The sequence below is a fragment of the Monodelphis domestica genome, chromosome 1 (genome assembly GCF_027887165.1).
Source record: "Monodelphis domestica isolate mMonDom1 chromosome 1, mMonDom1.pri, whole genome shotgun sequence".
NCBI lineage: Eukaryota > Metazoa > Chordata > Mammalia > Didelphimorphia > Didelphidae > Monodelphis > Monodelphis domestica.
The window spans coordinates 218,646,564-218,670,262 of NC_077227.1; the positions used below are offsets into that span (position 1 = coordinate 218,646,564).

The 23,699-nt window shown below is 35.3% G+C and overlaps 1 long non-coding RNA gene across 1 annotated transcript in view; it reads left to right on the forward strand.

The window, feature by feature from the left end:
• LOC103092098 (uncharacterized) overlaps positions 1-12,767 on the forward strand; it is a 37,664-nt gene extending 24,897 nt beyond the window's left edge. Inside the window, exons 2-3 of the long non-coding RNA XR_008914916.1 lie at positions 9,118-9,242; positions 10,834-12,767. This is a non-coding gene — a long non-coding RNA (uncharacterized LOC103092098). The remainder of the gene's footprint in view (positions 1-9,117; positions 9,243-10,833) is intronic.
• The last annotated feature ends 10,932 nt before the right edge of the window (positions 12,768-23,699 follow it).

Consider the following 23,699-nt stretch of genomic DNA (forward strand, 5'->3'; position numbering starts at 1 on the left):
ACACAACACACTCACAGATAACAGTAAGGGGAACATAGACCATTACATCACATAACTTCATGTCCATTACAGACTTCATACAATCCATTGGAAATATATAATGACAATAATTAAGGAAAGCCTCAAATACAAAGTGAGGAATGCACATTACATATTCACATAACAAAATTAACATAGTATTTAACATGCCTTCTGACATGTTAGCATCCATAGGTACAGTAGAATTTAAAATAATATTGTTACTATGTTCTTTATACATACAACAAATGAGATATTACAATTTTTCATATAAATATTTTGATTTTATTGAAACAAGGAAGGGGAAAGTAAAAAGGAAAGAAGGGAAGGGAATGATCTTAATTATTTTACCCTCTAAATTATAAGCTATCAGACTACAACCTACATTATTTATTAGTACATTAAAGGCAAAGTCTCTAGGGATTAGTAATTCTTACAACAGAGTATTTGGTGGACAAAGTCCAAAAATCCCAAGAGAAATACCCAAAGGTAGTCTGTTCTATCTATCCAGCAGAAGAATGAAGACTGTCTTCTTCTCTACTGCCAAAGATATTCCCAGGCTTATAATTTGAATGATGGATTCTCAAGCTGCTCCAGGGAAATATTCTTCCTCCTTCGCCCAGGTACAAAAAGATTGTCAGTTTCTTAACTGATTTCTGGGATTCTATTCCACCAGCTCCAGGGAAAAATTTTAATCCCATGCCCTGTCAATCACTCATGTCCTAAGTCTTATTTCCTATTTTAACACTACTAAGAGTAATCTTTGAGAATTACAGAAATCTTCTTTCAATGCAGACATATAAACATGTTGACCTTGATGAGTCCCTTAAAATTTCTCCTTATTTACCTATTTGGGCTTTTCTTTTGTCTTGTACTTGGACTTCAATTTTTTTGTTTGTTTGTTTAGGTCTGGCTTGTTCCTCAGGAATGCTTGGGAATCTTTTGTCTTATTGAATGTTCATTTTCCCCCCTGAAAGAATATATTCAGTTTTGCTGGGTTGTAAACCAAACCTCTTGCCTTCCTGAATATCCTATTCCACGTCTTTTGATCCTTTAACGTAAAAACTGCCAGATCCCGTGTGATCCTGATTATAAATCCCTGGTATTTGAATGATTTCTTTCTGGCTGTTTGAGGAATTTTCTCCTTAACTTGGTGGCTCTTGAATTTAGCTGTTACATTCCTGGAGGTTGTCATTTGAGGATTTCTTTCTGGAAGTGATCTAGAAATTCTTTCAATTTCAATTTTATTTTCTTATTTGAGGATCTCTGGGCAGTTTTCTTTGATACTTTCTTGTCCAGGTCTAAGATTTTTTCTTGATCGTGGCTTTCAGGTAGTCCATAATTCTCCCTTCTACATCTAATTTATAGGTCAATTGTTTTGTTTCAATATGATATTTCAGTGTTTCCTTTGTTTTTTCATTCCTTTGATTCTGCTTTATTGCTTCTTGGTTTCTGATGAAATCATTAGTTTCTAGATGGCCAATTCTAATTTTTAAAAGACCGATTTTTTTTTTTCTGTCAGTTTTTGGTTCTCCTTTTTCAATTGGCCCATTTTGTCTTGTATCACTTCCATTTCTCTTTCCTTCCCTTTCATTTCTCTTTCTCACTTTTTGTTTGCCTCTCTTAATTGTTTTTTTAAGTCCTTTTTGAGTTCTTCCAGAATTTGTGTCCAATCCAAATTTTTCTTTTGGACTTTGGGTGTGTTTCTTTTGCTCTCAGTGCCTTGATCTTTGTCTATATAAAAATTCTTTAAAGTTAGGGTTAGATGCTGTTACAGACAAAAGAGTGGTTACCATAAACTACGATTGCGAAAATATGATTTCAAGACTTAAATTTCCAAAACTGTAAAGATAATTTTAGTTTCTTGGTTTTATATCCAAAATAAGTGGTCACCATGGGAAAAATTCCCAAATATGAAATACTCAAGTCAGCTGGGTTTTATGGAGATTTTTAATTAATATAAATGAAGGAATTAAGGAAAAGGAGAGAGACAGAGTAAGAGGAATAATAGGAAAGGGCCTAGGCCATTGACCTAGGCCTGAGCTTTAAGAGAGACTAGTCAGTCCTTAATCACTCACCACAAGATTTTGTCCCAGGCAAAATTCTAATTTTCAGAGAGATCCTCCAGTTCAGATCCTCAGCTCAACTCTGTTCAGGCACTGAGAGACCTCCAATTCAGCTTCCTAAGCTGAACTAATTCCAGAGCCCTCCAGCTCCTTTCTTTTAAAGAAAATTTTCTCTTGTGTCACCTCCCCTAAATTTTTACATCTATCAATCACAGTAGATGCTTTTTCTAGGAGAGCCCATTCTTAGATTTTAGTTCTCACCTTCTCTGGGTAAATTATATCTTCTGAGTACTTCTCACCTCTTTTGTTAAGTTTGCCTTTTGTAAGTTGATTGACCTTTTAGTGATGAATTTGACTTTCATAGGTACTTAGCACCCTTTTGTATTAGATCTAAAAATAGACCTAGCTTAAGGTTTTGGCCTAACTATAAGTATGAGTTAAGTGCCTTCATTGGTCACTAAGGAGTTTTACAACTTTATCTTCCCCTAAAGTATACCTAACTATGGGTGGAGTAATTTTAAAGTCCCCAATACATTCTTGATCAAATACCTCCATTGTTTAAATGGGAATAGCCTTAACCAAATGTTTTAAGGTAGAGTTTGAGCAGTTTTAAGATTCACAGTGCTTTTTTTGTTGTTTGCTGATTTTCCCTATCTAATTATAGGTAAACTTGGGGAATGACATGATGGTCTGAGGGCTGGGAGCTCTGAGAGCCCTCCCCTTCTTGATTCAATTGAATCTTGAGATGCTGATTGCTTAAAAACTTGTCTCAGGCTTAGGTATAAACCTTTGATTTCATTCTGATCTTGATCAGGCATAACCCAAGTTTTTGATATCACTTGTATGCTAGATCAAATCAGGCATTACCTTGATTGTCCTGTCTTGGAGCTTTTTCCCTGAGCTTTAAGCAAAAACAATCAGCTTAGTACTTAGTACTATCAGTCTCCCCAAAGTGTGAACTAAGTCCTTATCCCAAACCCAGACAAGAATTCCCCAGGCTGGAGCTCAGGGCTTCTCCATAGGTTTGAAATTTAAAGGGGTATGGGTTGACTTGTACTACTATTTTCCCAGGCAGGATCTCAGGGTCTGGATGTTTGGGTTGGACTTTGAACTTCAGAGAGCAGATGTGGGGTGGGAATTTTTTTCAAATTAAAAAAAAACATTTTTCTAAAATGGCCACTCCAAGATGACTGCTGGGAGTATATGATGCAGTCAATAATAACTCCCCTTGTACAAGCAAAGCCCTCAGAATTCTATTTGGCTTTTCCCCTGAACTTCTATTAGATCAGAGAGGATTTAGAATGTTGGTTCAAACTGAACCATGGCTACTTTATGGCTACTTTACTATACTTAAGAAATACTATACACATACTATACATACAATAAACTTATCTGGCTCTGCCAAACTGTAATAGTGGGATTTGTTAGGGGAGTGAACAAGAAGGAAACATAAAAATGAGGTTTATTTTTGGGGAAAGTGAGGAGGAAAAGGGGTTAGGAGAATTATTACCATTAATCTTAAACCATAATTTCTATAAATCTATCTTAACCTATCTTATCTAAGCTAAAACAAGAAGTTTCCCCAATAACCAAATCTCACAAGTGGAGTCCAATCAAATGTGCCACGATCTTTAGTTGAAAACTGTCCAAAACATGTCCAGTGGAGAAGTGGGTCTTCAGTCTTCTGCTCAAGCTGCCAGCAGACAGTTCAAAAGATTCCTCTCTTCAGCTGGTATCACCAAAAGCCAGAAACCTGTTTCCAAACTTCCAACCCAAGGTCCTTCAGGAGAGAAGTCCCAAGACTGTTTGGACCTTAGAATCGTTAACCAGATTCTGACTCTTAGTCTCTCATGTGACTCTCTGTCACGCGTTCCTGTCAATTAGTCTAACGTTTATATTACACAGTCTTTTGCAAACATCCTCTCCCTATCACAGTACTGATATTTTCTCATTGTCTATACTGCCTTTTATCAGGATGTAATTACCTTCCCTATTTTTTAAAATCAGATCTCTTTTTACTTTGGCTTTGTCAGATATCATGATTGCAACTCCTGACTTCTTTTTCTCAGTTGAGGCCCAATAGATTTTGCTCCAACATTTAATCCTTACCCTTTGAGTATCTACCTGCCTCATGAGTGTTTCTTGTAGACAACATATGGTAGGATTTTTTTTCTAATGCACTCTGCTATTTGATTCCATTTATGGGTGATCACTCCATTCACATTCAGCATTTTGATTACCAGCTTTGTATTACCAAACATTTTAATTTCCACTCCTAATCCTGCTCTTTCTTCTTTCACTATTTCCTTCTGCACCAAGGTTTGGTTTGTCAGTCCCTGTATTTTCCCCCACCCCCAATAATTTGCTTCCCTTCCCCCCCCTTTTATTTTTAGTTTAGGGCCTTTTTAATCTACCCCCCATGCTCTCCCTCCCTTGCATTTCTTCCCTCCCTACCAGTCCATTTGTTACCCTTCTACTTCTCTATGGGAAGAGAATCAATTTTCTGCCCAAATGGATCTTATTGTCCTTCCCTTTTTGAGTCAATTTCAATGCAAGTAAGAATTAAGTATTTCCTGTCTCTAAACTCTTTACCCTTCCAGTGTATTGGTGTTCTCACCAGTCCTTCCATGTATTTCTTTACTACATGTCTTGGCATTTCTAAACATTTTGTCACTGTTTCCTCCAAGCATAATTCTTCTAGTTACCCAGGTGATAATAAAAATTTTTAAGAGTCACCAATATCCTCTTTTCTTATAGAGATACAAATCATTTTAACTAATTGTGTCCCTTAAAAATGTTTTTTTGTATTTTTGTATTTTTTTTCTCTTGCTTAAATACCCTTTGGTGATTCTCTTGAGTGCTGTGTTTGGATATCAAATTTTCTGTTCAGGTTTGGTCTTTTCTTTATGAATGCTTGAAAGTCTTCTATTTTGTTAAATTGCCATACTTTCCCCTGCAAGAATATATTCATTTTTGCTGGGTAATTGACTCTTGGTTATAGACCTAGTTCCCTTGCTTTCTGGAATATCATATTCCATGCCTTTTGGTCCTTCAGTGTAGATGCAGTCATATCTTCTGTTATCCTACATGTGGTTCCATGGTATCTGAACAATTTCTTCATAGCAACTTGTAATCTTTTTTCCTTCATCTACTAGTTCTTGAATTTGACTATAAGATTCCTGGGTGTTGTCAATTGAGGATTAAGTACAGTAAGTTATCTGTGGATTCTTTCAATCTCCACTTTTCCCTCTTGCTCCAGAATGTCAGCACCGTTTCTTGGATAATTTCCTGTAAAATAATGTTCAGGCTTTTTCTTTTGTCATGATCTTCTGGGAGTCCAATGACTCTTAAATTGTCTCTCCTGAACCTGTTTTCTAGATCTTCTGTTTTGTGGATGAGGTGTTTCCTTTTTTCCTCAATTTTTTTCATTCTTTTGATTTTGTTTTAGTTTCCTGCTGCCTTGTGAAGTCATTTGCTTCTAGTTGTTATATTCTAGTTTTTAAAGACTGGATTTTTGGTCATCCTTCTCCTTCTGGTCTGATTTTCTTTGGAGGTCATCTTTCATCTTCACCTCATCATTCATCTCCTTTGCCTCATTTTTGATCTGATTAATTTTGGCTTTCAAGACACTATTTTGTGTTTCCAGATGATTTATTTTGCTTTTTAAGTTCTTTTCCCAGTTGTCTTCAGCCTCTCTTAATTGTTTTTTTTTTTTTAGTTGTATATTTAGTTTTTCCAAAACCTCTGTCCAAAACACTGGAATTTCTGTGTTTTTGCTTTGTGTTCCTTGATTCACCTCTGTTCCATTTGTTCTTTGTTCATTGTCTGGATAGAAGCTGTCGATTGTAATTTCTTTTTTCTTTTTCTGTTGTTCACTCATATTTTCCCGTTCTTTCCTCCTTGTAGTTGTCTGTAGTCTTACTCATCTCATTATGGGCTGGATCTGTGGGTTTGGGCTGTTTTGTCCTATAGAGGCTTATTATCTGTTCTGCTGACTGAATGGGTTAGTCAGATCTTCCCTGGCTGACAATGGAAGTTGAAAATGAGGTGGGCTATCCACCCTGTTGTCAAGGTTGTTTCCTGGAGTTTGTTGCAGTCTTAGCCCTTGGAGCTTAGTCAGCAAGGCTCTCAGATCAGCCTGTGGGGTATGGGTATTGGATCTTGAGCTTTCCTGCCCTCTGAAGGCTTCTTATCTTCCCAATTAATAAGATTGAGACAGGGTGGAGTTGGTCTGAAAAGATGGATGTGCCCCAAGGCCAAAACTTTGGGAAGGGGGGCAATAAGAGGGAGCGTCTTGGCTATGACTGGGTTGCCTTCTCTCTGCTTCTCCTCCAGCTGCCTCTACACTGCCTGTGTTCAACACTCTGATCCTGGCACAGCTTTACCAGCAAGGTACTTCCTCCAGAATAGCACCCTTGCCTGACCAGAGATTCTAGCCACAGCTGGAAGCTAGGTACTGTAGGTGGGGGAGGAGTTCTGGCACCTTCCTTCTTTTCCCTTAAACCCATGTGTTCTAGAAGTCAGGCTTTTAGGGGGCTGTACCTTTGAAGTTGGGTTCAGGAGGAGGGTTCACTAGCTCTGTCCTATTTTTAGATTTGTTTTTCAGTCTCCTGGAAGTATTGTGTTTTTGATAGGTGAGGAAGAGTTTATAGATGTCTGGACTGTTGCTGTCTCTAAGCTGCCACCTTAACTACCTCACTTGGAGATTGTGAGATTCTGTCCTAAGTTTCAAACTTTTTTATGCTATTGTTTTCAGGGCAAGTTTTTGGAGTATGCAAGTTTTTGATGCCTCCAATTTTGGTGTGATCCAAGGAGAGGTGTGGTCAATATTCTCCTGATCCGTACTCTAGTCTTTACCCAGGAAGGACCCCTGATTATCTGTAACCACAAACATTAGCATTCATTTTAGTACTGAAATGAGACTAACTCCATTGGTCTCTTGCATTTGGGAGCACTCATGTACCTCTCTGCCTTGGAACAGTGACCAGGACACCTGCTCCCTCATGCATGACCACAAGCACTTCTCTCCACTGTACAGCTGCAAACCAGAATTATATATGGGCAATAGGGTTATCAAGATGCACCAGTTGCACCTACTACTGGTAAAGGGTCCCTTGTAATCTATATTTTAGAAATAAATTTTAATTAATTCATTTAGAATATTTATCCACAGTTACATGATTCATGTTCTTTCCTTCTCCTCCTTGCTCCACCTCCTGGAGACATTGAGCAATTCCAATGGGTTTTACATGTACCATTGTTCAGAATCTATTTCCATATTATTCATATTTGCAATAGAGTAGTCATTTAAAGTCAACATCTACAATCATATCCCTATTGTACCATATGATCAATCATATATTTTTTCTTCTGTGTTTCTGCTCCCACAGTTCTTTTTCTGTATGTGGAAAGTGTTCTTACTCCTAAATCCCTCAGAATTGTCCTCGGTCATTGCATTGCTACCTGTAGAGAAGTCCATTAAATCTGATTGTGCCATAGTGTATCAGTCTTTGTGTACAATGTTCTCCTCATTTTGCTCCTTTCATTCTGCATCAATTCCTGGAGGTTGTTCCAGTTCCCATGGAATTCCTCCACTTTATTATTCCTTTGAGCACAATAGTATTCCATCTCCATCACATACACAAATTGTTGAGACATTCCTCAGTTGACAGACACTCTCTCATTTTTGAGTTCTTGCCAACATACAGAACACAGCTATGAATATTTTGGTATAAACATTTTTCATTATTATCTCTTGAGGGTACAAACCTAATAATGGTATTTCTGGATCAATAGGTTGGGGATCTTTGGGTGTATCATACACTATCTTTCTGAGGTCATTTATTCTCTTTCTGACCAGTTGACTTTCTTTCTCTGGCCTGCAAATTCTGAAAGTTGCCCATCTCCTGGGCACTCTGGGCCAAAACCTACACTGGTGTCTCAGATCTCTCTTCCTACCCTATGAATTTTACTTAGGTTTCAAAAATCACTGACATTTTCAAAATTTGATTTGAGTTTGATTGAGCAAATGTTGGAAGAATTAATCTGGCCTGTTGCATTTACTCTGCCATCATGGCTTGGCCTCTTGTAGAAGGCAGCATTTTATGTGAATGTAGCATACAAGTCACCAACAAAGATTCATATGACTAGTATAGGAAATGGAAAAGTCACATAGAAAGAGAAAGAGATAGAAATCTAAGTACTGCAATGGTACCTAGGAAATAATATAAGAAAAAGAAGAAAGCCTTGGTGAATTGAAAGTATTGTTTATGTGGAACTTAAGGGAAAAAATTATTTAAGGGTCTCAGGATAAGAAGAGATGGAGGTCTTTAGATCTTTACTGGAATAGGAAATATTGGAATAGGAAATAGGAAATAGGAAAAAATAAGATCAAAGATGTATCAAAGTAAGTATATTGAAACCACATTCAAAAAGATCTCAATAATTTACCATAACCTGCTTATTAAATGTTTCCTCTGAGACTGTCTCTAAAGCTTTCCAGGAGACTAGGATACTATTCTTCTCTTTCGTGCCAATCTGGAACATTCTTGAGTCACCATTAATTAAAGGCTTTTGTGTATTTGCTAGTAGACTATAGATTAAAAAGAGGTCATAAAACCTGAGCACACACGAAAAAACATCTTATCTTTTGATGTAGGAATGATTTAGAATAATATAACTGTTTAGATTTAATACTTATTTTAAAAAATAAGTCTTAATTTTTTTCTTCTGTTTTTATTTTACTTACTCCCAGTGAATAACTGCCTTCTCCCTCCCAGAGAGCCCAGGTTAAATATACCTTATAAAAAAAAGAAAAAAAAAAGAAATAGTATATCAAGATTAATTAGCACTGAAAAATCTCTTATCTGTAGTATTCTAAGCTCACAGTTCCCCACCTCCAAAGAGAAAGGATTGAGTTACATTTTACTTCTTATATAGTACTAGATTTCTTTTCTTCTGATACATTCCTGCAAAGCCTCCTAGAGTTGTTGTATTAACAAATTGTCATTATTTTGTAATTTCTTTAATAAAGAACAGGAATTGTGACTCTGATTATGAATGGGGGAAGAGAAGCCAAGATTTGCTGTTGAGGAGAGACTAGGGAAAAGAAAGTTGGAACTTGTAGAGTCGGAAGCATAGCTGGATCAAACTGGAAAGGTAATATTTTACTGAACTCTATTTTTGCTTTTTGAAATGTTAAGGTTCTCCAGGTCAGTGGAAACTGTAATAGTTGTTTAGAAACCTACTGTGCCTGAGAATGAGGTGGTGATCCAAGACTAGTTTCTAGTGGTCTTTCACATACCTATATCTCACTGACACTAATTAGCTCCCATGGTGTCAGATTCAGTGGAGCGGCCAAGGATTGAGTGGATTTGGTTACTGAACAATCCTACCAACTATAGAGGCAGTCTCTACAACCCAGTGTAAACAGTTGCACTGTAATTTTTTTAGTTACACCCAAAAGAGCTATCTAGATTTAAGGCTGTCTTGCTGATAGCTATCTTTATTAGGAAAGATTTTTTACTTCAAAAGCCCTTTATTTAAAACAGCCAAAATTATAAAGAAACTTAAAATACAGTTGATTGAGTCTTTTATTTTAATTTCCATATCCAAATGCTGCCTCTAAAAACTTTCTAAACTTATCATCTTAGATGCTTTCACTTCTTTCTCTGCTCTATTTTATAATGTTAATAATATATTGCATCCATTAAATCAATGTGAGGCTTTTTGCCCCCAGTTGGTTTGTTCCCTGCTAACAAGAAAAGATGTTTTTCTTTTTTCCAATGATTCTCAAGACATGAAGGGAAAGGTATTGTGCCTAATTAGATGAAATGATGAGGTCTACCAGTGTTTTCATTCTTCCACTCCTCCTGTGCCCCTCAGGTTACTTCTGTAACTCCTAGATCTGTAATTGTGATTGGGACATTTATGTCCTCTTAGTTGAAGGTCGATCAGTGTTTCTCTCTGAAACCCCTTAGGGGTTATAACTGAACAAAAACCTACTTCAGGCAGAATGTAGCAAACAATATCTTAAAACCAGAAATGCCTTCATTTTTTTTTCTCTCTCTCTCCCTCTCTCTCTCTCTCTCTCTCTCTCTCTCTCTCTCTCTCTCTCTCTCTCTCTTTCTCTCTCTCTCTCTCTCTCTCTCTCTCTCTCTCTCTCTCTCTCTCTCTCTCTCTCTCTCTCTCTCTCCCTCTCTTTCTGCCTCCACCTCTGCCTCTTTCTATGTCTCCTTCCTTCCTTCCTTCCTTCCTTCCTTCCTTCCTTCCTTCCTTCCTTCCTTCCTTCCTTCCTTCCTTCCTTCCTCACCCTCCCTCCCTTTCTCCTCCCTTTTTTCTTTCCTTCCTTCCTTTCTTCTTTTTGTTCTCTGTCCTCTATCAAAATATTGCCACTTTAAAAACTACATGAAAATATGCAAGAGAAACCCAAATTTCCAATTACTTGCTTATTTGACAAGAGTTATTCAGTGAAATATCATTAGAAAAAATATGCTAGCATATATCAAGTCAGGTGAAGCAGAACTATTAAGGTTTTTAGGAAAGAAATACAGCATTGGCCCTGCTATTAGGCTTAGAATTATAATTTCGTGGTTATCTATTTGTATATGTATTTCTTTTGAAATGAAATTTTTATAAGGATTTCTTTTAATTCCATTGAATAGGAGATAATTTAAGTCTCAAAGAACAGTGATTCAGTCATAAATTCTGCCAGCAGGTATGTGATATGCAATTCAATTCTGTTTCACAGGTATTTATATTTATTATATGAATTCAAGATTTGATGGGAATAAGCATCCAGAGATTATATATTGTATATCAAAGATACAATACTGCAGCTACTTGGAAGGAGGCTACAGTGAAATGCACTAATTATAAATATACCAATTTAATTTCCATAAATGTGAGAGAATTGTAAAGGATGTCAAAACAGATGAAATACCCTGTTTGATTGCTGTGTCTGATGAATCATAAAAAATTTAAAAAATGAAAAAATAAAGCAACTATATAAAAGTGGAATGGGTCATTTTGGGAATTTATGTGGTCAGCCTCTGTATGGGTCTTCAGGCAATGTCTGGATGTTCACTGATCAGATTTATTTCAGAACAATTATTGAACTAGAAAGTTTGAATTAAGGGTCGAGGCAATTCTCTGACTATATTAATCATCCAAAAGATTTTCTTTTTTTTCTTTTCATTGTATTTGAGTAAAGATGGCATCTAAACCACTCCATTTTGTTCTGGTGCCTTGTCTAGGTACAAACAATTTTGATTGAATTAGTCATTCAGAACAAATTATGAATAGTGTCTCCATACCTCCTTCAGTTAATCAAAGACATTGTGAGTCACAGCTTTGTGTAAAAGACAGAAGCTATCTCACAATGGGTTGAGGAAAGAGCTGATTCTGAATGTCTGGATTCTAGAAGTTGGAACAAGAAATGAACAAAGTGGGGATAGTGATGTGGCAGAAATAGGAGACAGCAAAGAGAGCCATTGACTCTAAAAAGAGATAATATATCTATTCTCTACTCCAAAATATGGACTACAGAAACCGGGGGATCCCCAAGATCCTTTCTTGAAGTATATATGATCAAAATGCAATGTACTAAGATATTTACATTTTTAAATACAGTATATATAAATAGATAGAACTCACACCAACTGAAGATCTATGGGGTCCTTAACAAATTTTAAGAATTCAAACTGCTACTAAAATAAAAAAAAAATTGAGACCTGCTGCTTTATAGGCATCTTGAAATTTAAAAAAATTCAGGATGAAAGAAGTTTTAAGAAAAGTTTGAAGAAGAAAACATTCATTGTCTCCTATGTGCCAAGTATTGTGCTAATAGCTTTTTTAGATTTTATTTCATTTGATCCCACAAATTTGTGGGATAAGCACTTTAATTTTTCTCATTTTACATATGAAGGAGCTGGTTAATCAGAGGTTAAGTGACTTACCCAGAGCAACACATCTAGTAAATGCCTGAAACCAGATTTGAACTAACAGGATTTTCTTGAATTCAGACCCTGCTTTTTATCTATTGAGTCACTTACCTATCTCTTTCAACTCCTTCCCCAGCTTCTTCTCACATTTCCTATCTATAGAAAATAGTTTATTTGCCATTCCCTAACCTGAATTTTCCCCCAACTACAAAGTGAAGTTCATTAGAGTCAGATATCAAATGATGGACAGTCTATCCTCTGCACAAGTGTATTGGGACTTTTCCTAAGCAGTGACTTTAATTAATCTTGATTTTTTAAAAACTTTTTTATCCAAAAAATATCCTTAAAGGCAAAGAAGAGAAAATTAGTAGGTTGAAATCTATTTTATTTATCATAATATTTAAAATATTTAATATTATTGTAGTAGGGGACTATGCTTGGATACAACTGCCATCTACCTATATATATATATATACATATATATATATACACACACATACACATATGTGTATGTGTATGTATATTTGTATAAATGCATATATGCCTATGGATATTTGTGACCAAAATTCTTTTTCTTAAATTTTAAACATTTAATCTCCTAAAAGCCAAGAATTTATGTAAAAATTAACTTTTGTTAATTGTTCAGTGCATTACCACTGAATAGCAGCTGTAATGAGTCAAATGTTTCTAGTTTTTAACCTCTGCTCAATAAGTAAGGTAAGGAACTTGCATACACATATAAATGTGTTATAGCACATATATAGAATATTTTTTAAAATTTCTTAAAATGTATATATATGGGGATGTATATATATGCAAATATATATATATAATACACTCTATGTATGTCTCTATCTTTCTATCTCTATTTCAATGTCATACTTATTCTCTGTCTCTCTCTATCTATATAGCTTCCTGTGTTTCATCCTTTTGATACAAGATTCCTTCTCTTATTGACTTGGATATTTGATTCACAAATGCAACAAAAAACTATATATGTAGGATCATGATTGGAGAATGAACTGTTTCAATTTTGAGTTCATTTTTTGGAGTTGACATTTAAGTGCTCATTTCCAAGTAGACAGCTAGTGATAAGTTTAGTTTTCTAGGCCTTTCAGGTCATATCTTCTCTAGACTTGATTTTGAAAATGACCTGGAGTGTAATAAAGTGTTTGCATCATATAGTCAGGTTAAAATCAATATAGATGATATTTTTGAAGAAAATTCCTTCAAGGAGAAAACTGGTGGAAGCAGTGTTAAATGTTTTGCTTTCTACTTACATGAAAGATCAGTTGACTATCTTAGATCACTAAGTTGGCTTCCAAAAAGATACATACTGTAGCCTAGAAAAACTTTGGTGTCATAGCTGAGTTTATGTTTCAGTTCTGAACATCTATTAACTGTGTGACCTTAGACACATTTCCTTTTTAGATCTCAGTTTCCTTGTCTGTAAACTGGAGAGGATTAGAAAAGACAATCTTTAAGAATCTGTTCAATTATATGTATATTTTCTGTTTAAGATGCCAATTGGACATACACTGATATGAAGGGAAAAATACCTATGTGAAAATGTTTACACATAATTGCCTGACTAGATGCCTGGTGCTTAGCAAAACTTGTCATCACTTAACTTATCTTTTTTTTTTATTACTTAAACCACCTTATGTAAACCTATAGTTATCTATGCATAATGAAAAGAGGAGAAATTCTTAGAAGAGAGGTGAGCCACTTATAATAATTTCCATTAATGTTATTTTTTCATGTAGAGTGTTTTCATGTAAAGAGATTTTTCATGTAGAGGTTAACAGAATAACCAAAAGAAATCCAACATTTTCTTAAATAAGAAAATGAATCAAAAAATTATTGCTTATCAGTTAATCACCAAACATGTATTTAGCACTTACCATTTGCCAGGCATTAGAGTAAGTACAGAAAAACAAAGAATGGCAAAATAACACAAAAGTAAAAAAACCATAAACATTCCTTGATTTCAGAAAACTCACAGTTTAATGGAAGAGACAACAAACAAACAATTATGTAGAAGCAAGATATATTTAAAAAGACATTAGAAGAAATCTCAGGGAATGTATTAAGATTAAGAGAAGGTATTAAGATTAAGAAGGACTAGGAAAGACTTCTTGAAAAAGATTAGACTATAACTAAGATTTGGAGGAAGCCAGGAAATCCAGAAGAAGATATAAGGAATAAGAGCATTCCAGGAATAAGGGATAGTCCAAGAAAATTTCTCAGGTTGAGGTACAGAGTCGCATATATGAAGAACAGCAAGAAATCCAGTATCACTGTATTGAAGAGTTGTAGGGAGTAATGTCTAAGACAGGACAAGTAGAAATGTGCCTGAAAATGAAAGTCTTTGAAATCCCAAAAGAAAATTTTATATTTGAACCTGGAAGTAATAGAGGGCTACTATAGTCTTTTTTTGTATTTAAGTGTGACACTGTCAGATCTTTGTTTTAGGAGGAGCAATTTGATAGCTGCATAGAGGATGGATTGTAGTAGGAAGAGACTTGAGTCAGGGAGAACACTTAGGTTGATATTACAATAGGCCAGATGTGAGCTGGTGAAGGCTACACAAGGGTAGTAACAGCATCAGAAAAGAAGATGGAAAATATAGGACTTGACAAGATTGGATATGGATGGAGTGATTAAAAATGGCACCTAAATTATGATCTTGGGTAACTGGGAAGATTGTCTTTCACCCATGACAGTAACTGAGCAGTCAAACAGAAGGAAGAATGTGAGGGAAAGAAAACAAATTCAATTTTACTTATGTTTTGTTTAAGACACCTTCTGGTTGTCTAATTCAAGGTGTCTATTAATAGTCAGAGATATGAAAATGGAGTCAGAAAGAAATATTACTAGAAAGGAGATTTGAGAATTATTTGCTGGAAGGTGATAATTGAAACTATTGGATCTAATGAGATTGTCAAGTGAAACAACATAAAGAAAAAAAAAGAAGCCAGTTCAGGACATAGACTTGATAGACTTGAAGGACCACCAGTGTCAGCAGGCATGTTGCAGATGAATATTTAGCAAAAGAGATGAAAGAAGAGGGATCAGATAGGTAGGAGAAGAATTAGGAAAGGGCACTGTCTTGAAAACCTAGAAAGAAGAGAAAATAGAATGTGATTGCTAGTTTTAAAGAATGAAGGGAGGCTTCCGGGTAAGCATGGTGGCAGGCTAGACATGGGACATTCCCTCTCCCCAGCACTCACCGAAATAGACTACCTCAAAAAAGCATAAAAACCATTTTTAGAAGAATGGAGGAACTTTACAGTAGGGCTCAGCATTGAAGGTACTTGGGATTTGGGCATTTCCTCTCTATAAGAGGGTGAAAAAGCTCCCACCCAAATGTGAGCTAATCTACCCTCTTCTACCCCACCTAAGGAGCCAGAGTCAGAGCCAGTGCTTGCCAGAATCAGCAAGTAAGTGAGGGGCACATTAAGAGTGAGCAAGGGGCATCTCTAGGTCCTTGGGAGCTGATTAGGACCACCTGGGACCTACTCCTGAGAGCAGTAATACCAGAAACCCTGGCTCACTGGGGAGCGAAGACCATGGGCATTCTTGCAAACAGTGGAGACTGTGGAGCTTCGAGAGCTTGCCTCAGGCAAAATCCTTGCTCCTTAACTCCATAAACAGAGAAACTGCCCATCATTCAGATTTCTGACTTAAAAATGGAAGGAAAAACCATGATAGGGATGACTAATTATGTCTAGGACCAACAAACACCCTCCAAGAAAAACAGTAAGAAGGCATTGACCCTGGAAAATTTTTTTTATGGAGGGGAAAACCCAAGCTACAGAAGAAATACAGGAAGAAATTCAAACAAAAGAAAATATTTCAAAAAAAATGGAAATTGTCCACAAGCTCTGAAAGAATTCAAATTGGAGCTTATCAAAAAGATGGAAGCCTTCTGTCAAGAAAAGTGGGAAATAATTCAAAGAAAAAACAACAGTCTAAAGGACAAGAATTCCCAAACAGAAACAGTTGGAAGCCACAAAAAGCTGGATAGACCAAACTGAAAAGGAAAACCAGTCTTTAAAGACCAGAATTAGACAACTGGAAGACAATAATCTTGCAAAACAGCAAGAATTAATGAAGCAAAGTCAAAAGATTGACAAAATAGAAGAACACATAAAATAACTCACTGACAAGGTGAAAGATCAAAAAAACAAAGCAAGGAGAGACAATTTGGGAATCATTGATCTATCTGAAAAGCCAGAAATAAACAGAAATCTTGACACCAAGATACAAGAAATCATCCAAGAAAACTGTCCTGATGTTCTTGGAAAAGGGGGAAAAATAGACATTGAAAGAGTTCATAGAACACTCTCTACACCAAATCCCCAAAAGACAACTCCAAGGAATGTAATTGCCAAATTCCAGAGCTTTCGAGCTAAGGATAAAATTCTACAAGAAGCCAAAAAGAGACAATTCAGACACCAAAAAGCACCAATCAGGATCACACAAGACCTGGCAACTTCCACACAAAAGGACCACAAGGCCTGGAACACAATATTCAGAAAGGCAAGAAAACTGGGTCTTCAACTAAGAATCACCTATCCATCAAAACTGATTATATACTTCCAGGGGAAAGTATGATAATTCAACAAAATAGAAGATTTCCAAGTATTTACAAAGAAAATATCAGAACTAAGTGGAAAGTTGGATATCCAAACACAAAGATCAAGAGAAAAATGAAAAGGTAAATATGAAAGAGAGGGCAAAGGAGAAAAATGTTTCTTTTTAAAATTCAAACTTTCTTCTTTAAAGGCTACAAGTATATCAAAATATATATATATATATTAAAATATGGGGAAATATTATTTGTAACTCTCAAAAATTCTATTCATTATTATAGTAATTTGAAGTATCAAACATAGGAAAAGATTGGGGCATTAATGACTATAAGATGATAGGCAAAAAAAGAAAAAAGGGTGGGGGGATCAATGATGGTACCAAGAGATACTTGAAGAAATAAAAGAAATAGAATAATCTTTTTTGCACAAAGATACACATGGGTAGGGGAGGGGAAGAATACTCTTATAAGAAGGAGAGGAAGAGAGTGCTAATAGGTAATACTTAAAACTTACTCTCATTGAAATCAACTCTAAGAGGGAGGAGCATCTAGATCCTTTGGGATCTTGAATTCTATCTTATCCTACAAGATAAGTGAGAAGGGGAAACTAAGGGGGTAGGGGGAGGGAGTACAAAAATGGAGAGAATGGGGGGGAGGAAATTTAACAGACCCTAAAAAAAAACAAGAAGGGAACAAAAAGGAAGGGACCAGAAAGCGAAGCAAGGGAAGGGATTAGGAGGACTGATTAAAAGTAAACCAATTTATTTATTTAAAAGGATATAGCAAAAGAAGAAAGGACAGAACTAGGAGAGGATATCAAAATGATAGGGAATTCACAAGTTACAATCATAACTTTGAATGTGAATGGGATGAACCCATACATAAAAAGTAGACGAATAGGAGAGTGGATTAGAATCCAAGATCCTACCATATTCTGTCTATGAGAAACACACCTGAGGTGGGTAGATACTTACAAGGTCATAATTAAGGTTGGAGCAAGACCTGCTGGTCCTCAACTGATAGAAAGAAGGCAGGAGTTGCAATTATGATATCTGACAAAGCCAAAGTAAAAATAGCCCTGATTAAAAGGGATAGGGAAGGTAAATACATCCTGATAAAGGGAGTATAGACAAAGTGGAAATATCACTAATGAACATGTATGCACCAAATGGTATAGCACCCAAATTTCTAATGGAGAAACTAATAGAATTGAAGGAGGAAATAGATAGTAAAACTATACTAGTGGGAGACCTGAACCTACCACCATCAAATTTAGATAAATCAAATAAATAAGAAAGAGGTAAAAGATGTGAATTAAATCTTAGAAAAATTAGAGTTAATAGATATATGGAGAAAAATAAATAGGGACAAAAAGGAATACAAATAAAAATAAATAGGAATTTATTCATAAATTAATAAAATAAGGAATTCTTTTCAGCAGCACAAGGTACATTCACAAAGATTGACCATAAAAACATGGCATAGAAACTCAGAAAAGCAGAAATGATAAATGTAACCTTTTCAGATCATAAGGCAATAAAAATAATGATCAGTAAGGGTACATGGAGAGCCAAATCAAAAATTAATTGGAAATTAAATAATAGGGTTCTCCAAAATCTGTTAGTCAGAGAACAAATCATAGAAACAGTTAATAATTTCTTTGAAGAAAAATGACAATGATGAGACATCCTTTCAAACTCTATGGGATGCAGCCAAAGCAGTACTCAGGGGAAAATTTATATCCTTGAGGTCATATACTAACAAATTAGGGAGGGAAAAGATCAATGAATTAGACATGTAAATCAAAAACATTTGAAATTTAACAAATTAAAAACCCCAGAAGAAAACAAAATTAGAAATCTGAAAAATTAAGGGAGAAATTAATAAAATCAAAAGTGATAGAACTATTGAACTAATAAATGAGACTAGAAGCTGGTGTTTTGAAAAAAAAGACATAACAAAGTTCATTTGGAAGAACAAAAGATCAAGGATACCCAGGGAAATCATGAAAAAAAAATACAAAGGAACGTGGCCTAGCAGTCCCAGATCTCAAATTATATTATAAAACAGTTGTCATCAAAACAATTTGGTACTGGCTAAGAGACAGAAAGGAGGATCAGTGGAATAGACTTGGGATAAGTGACCTCAGCAAAACTCTTTATAACAAGCCCAAAGATCCTAGCTTTTGGGACAAAAATCCAGTATCCGACAAATACTGCTGGGAAAATTGGGAGACAGGGAAAGATTAGTCTTAGATCAACACCTCACACCATACACCAAGATAAACTCAGAATGGATGAATGACTTGAACATAAAGAAGGAAACTACAAGTAAATTATGTGAACACAGAATAGTATACATGTCAGACCTTTGGGAAGGGAAAGATTTTAAAACCAAGCAAGACTTAGAAAGAATTACAATATATAAAATAAATAATTTTGACCACATCAAATTAAAAAGTTTTTGTACAAACAAAACCAATTTAACCAAAATTAGAAGGGAAATTACAAACTGGGATACAATCTTCATAACAAAAACCTCTGACAAAGTCTAATTACTCAAATTTACAAAGAGCTAAATCAATTGTACAAAAAATCAAGCCATTCTCCAATTGATAAATGGGCAAGGGACATGAATAGGCAATTTTCAGATAAAGAAATCAAAACGATTAATAATCACATGAAAAAGTGTTCTAAATCTCTGATAATCACAGACATGCAAATCAAAACAACTCTGAGGTATCACTTCACACCTAGCATATTGGTGACATGACAGCTATGGAAAATAATGAATGCTGGAGGGGATGTGGCAAAATTGGGACATTAATTCATTGCTGGTGGAGTTGTGAATTGATCCAACCATTCTGGAGGGCAATTTGGAACTATGTCCAATGGATGATAAAAGACTATCTGCCCTTTGATACAGCCATAGCACTACTGGGCTTGTACCCCAAAGAGATAATAAGGAAAAATACATGTACTAGAATATTCATAGCTACATTCTTTGTCATAGCAAAAAAAAATTGGAAAATGAGGCGATGTCCTTCAACTGGGGAATGGCTAAACAAATTGTGGTATCTGTTGGTGATGGAATGCTATTGTGCTCAAAGGAGTAATAAAGTGGAGGAATTCTTTGGAAACTGGAAGAAACTCCATGAATTGATGTAGAACGAAAGGAACAGAACCAGGAGAACAGTGTATAGAGACTGATACACTGTGGCACAATGAAATGTAATGGACTCCTCCATTAGTGGTAATGCATTGAGCCTGAACAACCTGGAGGGATATAGGAGAAAAAACACTATCCATATTCAGATGAAAAACCGTGGGAGTGAAAACACCAAAGAAAAACAACTACTTAATGACATGAATCGAAGGGGATATGATTGGGGATGTAGATTCTAAATGAACACCCTAGTGCAAAAACCAACAACTTGGAAATGGGTTCTGATCAAGGACACATGCAATACTGAGTGGAATTGTGGGCCTGCTACAGGAAGTGCAGGGGGAAGGGAGGGAGGAATAGAAAATGATTTTTGTAACCAAGGAATAATGTTTGGAATTGAACAAAGAAAAAAAAGAATGTCAATAAAAAAAAGAATGACAGGAGTTCAAGAATGAAAATTCAGAAAACGATCTTTAGATTTGACAATTATGAGATCATTAGTATCTTTGGAGAAAGTAGTTTCTGTTTACTAATGAGATTGAAAGCCAGATGGAAAAGATTTAAGAGGAGAGGAAAGAATGCATAGATATCTATTGTAGATGGACTTTTAAAGCCATCAGTCTAAATGAATACCATTTAGGCTACTGATTTCTATAATGTACTTAATGTACCCATAGGATACAAAATAAAAATTAATAACGATGACAAATTATACCAGGTCTTACTTTATCTTATCAACACCATAAACTGACAGTAATATGACAGAAGAAAGATTAGGATTATAAAGAAGAAATCTAATACAATTCTATACATGCGAATGGATACCATGACTGCACATCAGCCCAACCAGGTGACCCAGAGGGAGTGACCAACTTGTTTTAGTGGGCATTTTACAAAAGGGGGCTGGTATATTGTCAGAGAACCTCAATGTGATATGGTAAAAATGTTTTTACCATAGGGCTTTTATTCAATCCTATTTTCATATAAAAGATATGAGACTCATAAAAAATTAATTCATTAATAATTTTAAAATGGAATACCTGATGGTTCTGACAACCACATGTGGTAGCTTAGTGCTGTATTCCTTTGCCAGCTAAAATATTAATAGAACATTGACTAAATATCTCTTGCAAGGCCTATAAGGCCCAGAAGTTATTAAGAAACCCTCGGTTTGCCTTTAGGGGATTCAGTTTAGTTTCTATGCCAGCAGGTAGTTTTCTCTGTATTTGCTTTTTGAAGGATGGATAATTTCCAAAGCAAAGACAGAGAAGTCCTAATAAATCATATCTTTATGAAAAATTCATTGCATCTCTCCTCACAAGGCTTTTAAAAAAAGATTTAAAATACTTAGTAACAGGTCAAAAAGATAGTTTGTATACATACAATAATTTTTGAATCTTCCTTTACTGAAAAAGTTTACAGAAGTTATATTAAAAATTTTGATACAGGTAAGTCAAAAATTAAATCTAGTGAAAAAATAACACTGAAATGCAGCTGCAAGTTTTTGCTTCCACAACTAGTTTTCTACTTGCACTTCATGAAAAATGGCAGTTTAACATGGGTCTATATTCATGTTTTTGAATATTTAGATAAAATATTAGGATGAGCATTTTTTTGGTAAAGGAAGTCCAAGAAACAACAATAACAATTACATGGGACTCTGACTCTCTCTTACTTTAGAAAAGCACATACAGTCACCTGCAGGGATCTCTGTTATATGTATCATCAGATATTAGGATACAGCCACCAAACTTGGTGAATGTTCTTATATAAGGAGTCAAACTGAATCTCTTCCCTGATTGCCTCTTTCATCTCTCTGGATCCCTCCAAGCCACCCTGGGGATCCAAGAGCTCTGAAATCAGTTTGGCCATACTTCATCTTGTCCACAATTGCCCTATAACACAAGCAATGTCATGATATAGGAGAGAGCTCCTAGAAAATCATTCAAAGGGTACATCTTTCATTACCAGGCATGTATCTCTGGAATGGCTCAGTAAAAGCACAATGACATTGATTTACAATGACTGAAGGCAAGGTTACAGAGAGTAGCCAGCACCATTAGAATATAACTGAACACTTTCCCTCAAGGGTAGGGCATAGAATGTGTAAGAATTATCTGCCAACCAATCTTTCTTTAATTATAGTACAGTACTTGTGGAGGATTTACTTAGAATTACAAATCTAATGAAACTTGGAGACTGAAGTGATGCTTTACAATAGGCTATTATGTTAGAGGTAATTGGTGGGAAAAGACCATACTATTGAGATGAGCCCATAACTTACCTAGAACAATGGCTGCTTAGTGTTTCCACTTTTGCTTTTATTTTTACTCACTTGAATTAATGATTTTAGTGTAATCTTTACTCCCCCTCCCCCCATGCTTTTCATGGTTTAACAATTGAATCTGAGAAATGTCTTGGCCATCAGTATGCCTTAAGCTTTGCTTTGACTCATGTCTTGCCTGAGGTAGCAAATAAGAGAAATGCCATGAAAAACACATCATTCAGTACTGCCAGTCTTTCATGTTATTTATACTTTATTCAATTTATTTTTTTTCAAGAACTATTTATCAGGGGTTCTTAACCTGGGGTCTATGACATACTTTCCCCTATAATTATATTATTAGTTTCCTTTTGATATAATTATATATATACATAATTATAATTCTCATGAATTTTATTTTATTCATTGGAAAATTGAGAATGAGAAGTCCATAAATTTCACCAGCATATCAAAGGGGTTTGTGACACAAATAAAGGTTAAGAATTACTGCTGTCAATGGACTTAAGAAAGTACTCTTTAAATTTGAGGATAATACCAACTTAAAAGGTTAGTTAGATCCTGAGAGAATTGGGGCTAAAACATTAAAAAGGAAAACAAATCATCAAACCACACAGGGTTTGAGGTAGAGAAGGATTTAGAACCAAATTTAAAAATTAAATGAAGAAGGGAATCTGCTTAATCAGCCCTAGATACTCCTTGGTTTTCATTTTCAGAATGATGTTCTGTTAAGAACAGACTATAGTGGAAGTTTTGAAACACTGATTTGGCCAGAATGACACTATATTAGGCAGCTCATTCGGTGGCAAGTAAATATGAAATGGTTAAATAAGCAAAGACTTGATCTCATGAGTATGTTGATTTACTAAGTAATGTATGCCAATTTCCCTCCAAATTGGGACCAGGTACCTTCCTCAACTTAGGACTGGACTCTGAATAAAGGGAGAGACAGACTTTTATATATTAAAAACAATCAAATAGGGCCAATTAATTAAAAATACAATCTTAGGTAGTTTGATTTCTAATTAAATGAAAGATTAGAGGCTTCCAAATTGGGAGGGGGAGAGTACAAAGGTATAATTTCCTGAATTCAGAAAAAAATATTCCCCACTGTTTATATGTCCAAAATATGGACATCATCCAAGTATCCATAAACAATCAAATAAACATTAAGATAACTGATTGATCAGTAAAAGAACAGTTTTAAATAAGAAAAAAACATTTGTTTTCTTTGAGATGTATAATTGTAAGAAAACTCCTTCTATTGGTCTTAGGGTTGGACTATGTTTCTGGTCAAGATAACTTAGATCCTTAATTAGTTATCTAAACAGTAGGCACAGGTGGTTCAGTTTCTCAGCCACACAAAAAACACTCAATAAAGTGTTTTCCCAATTCCCACAATTGAATAAACTTTTTTGCAAGACAGTAACTCATCTAGTATGATAATTTTGAGACCTTCAAAGGGTAGATATTGATGTGGGATTCTGTAGGCCTCCCAAGTATGTGTCTAGATTTGGAAGATGGCCCAACACTTTTTCAGATTGAGATGATATTCTAGGAATTGCAAAGATGCTTGCCCTGATTCCCCATTTTCTTTAGGAAAAGTTATATCTCTGAAGTGGGAAGATAGT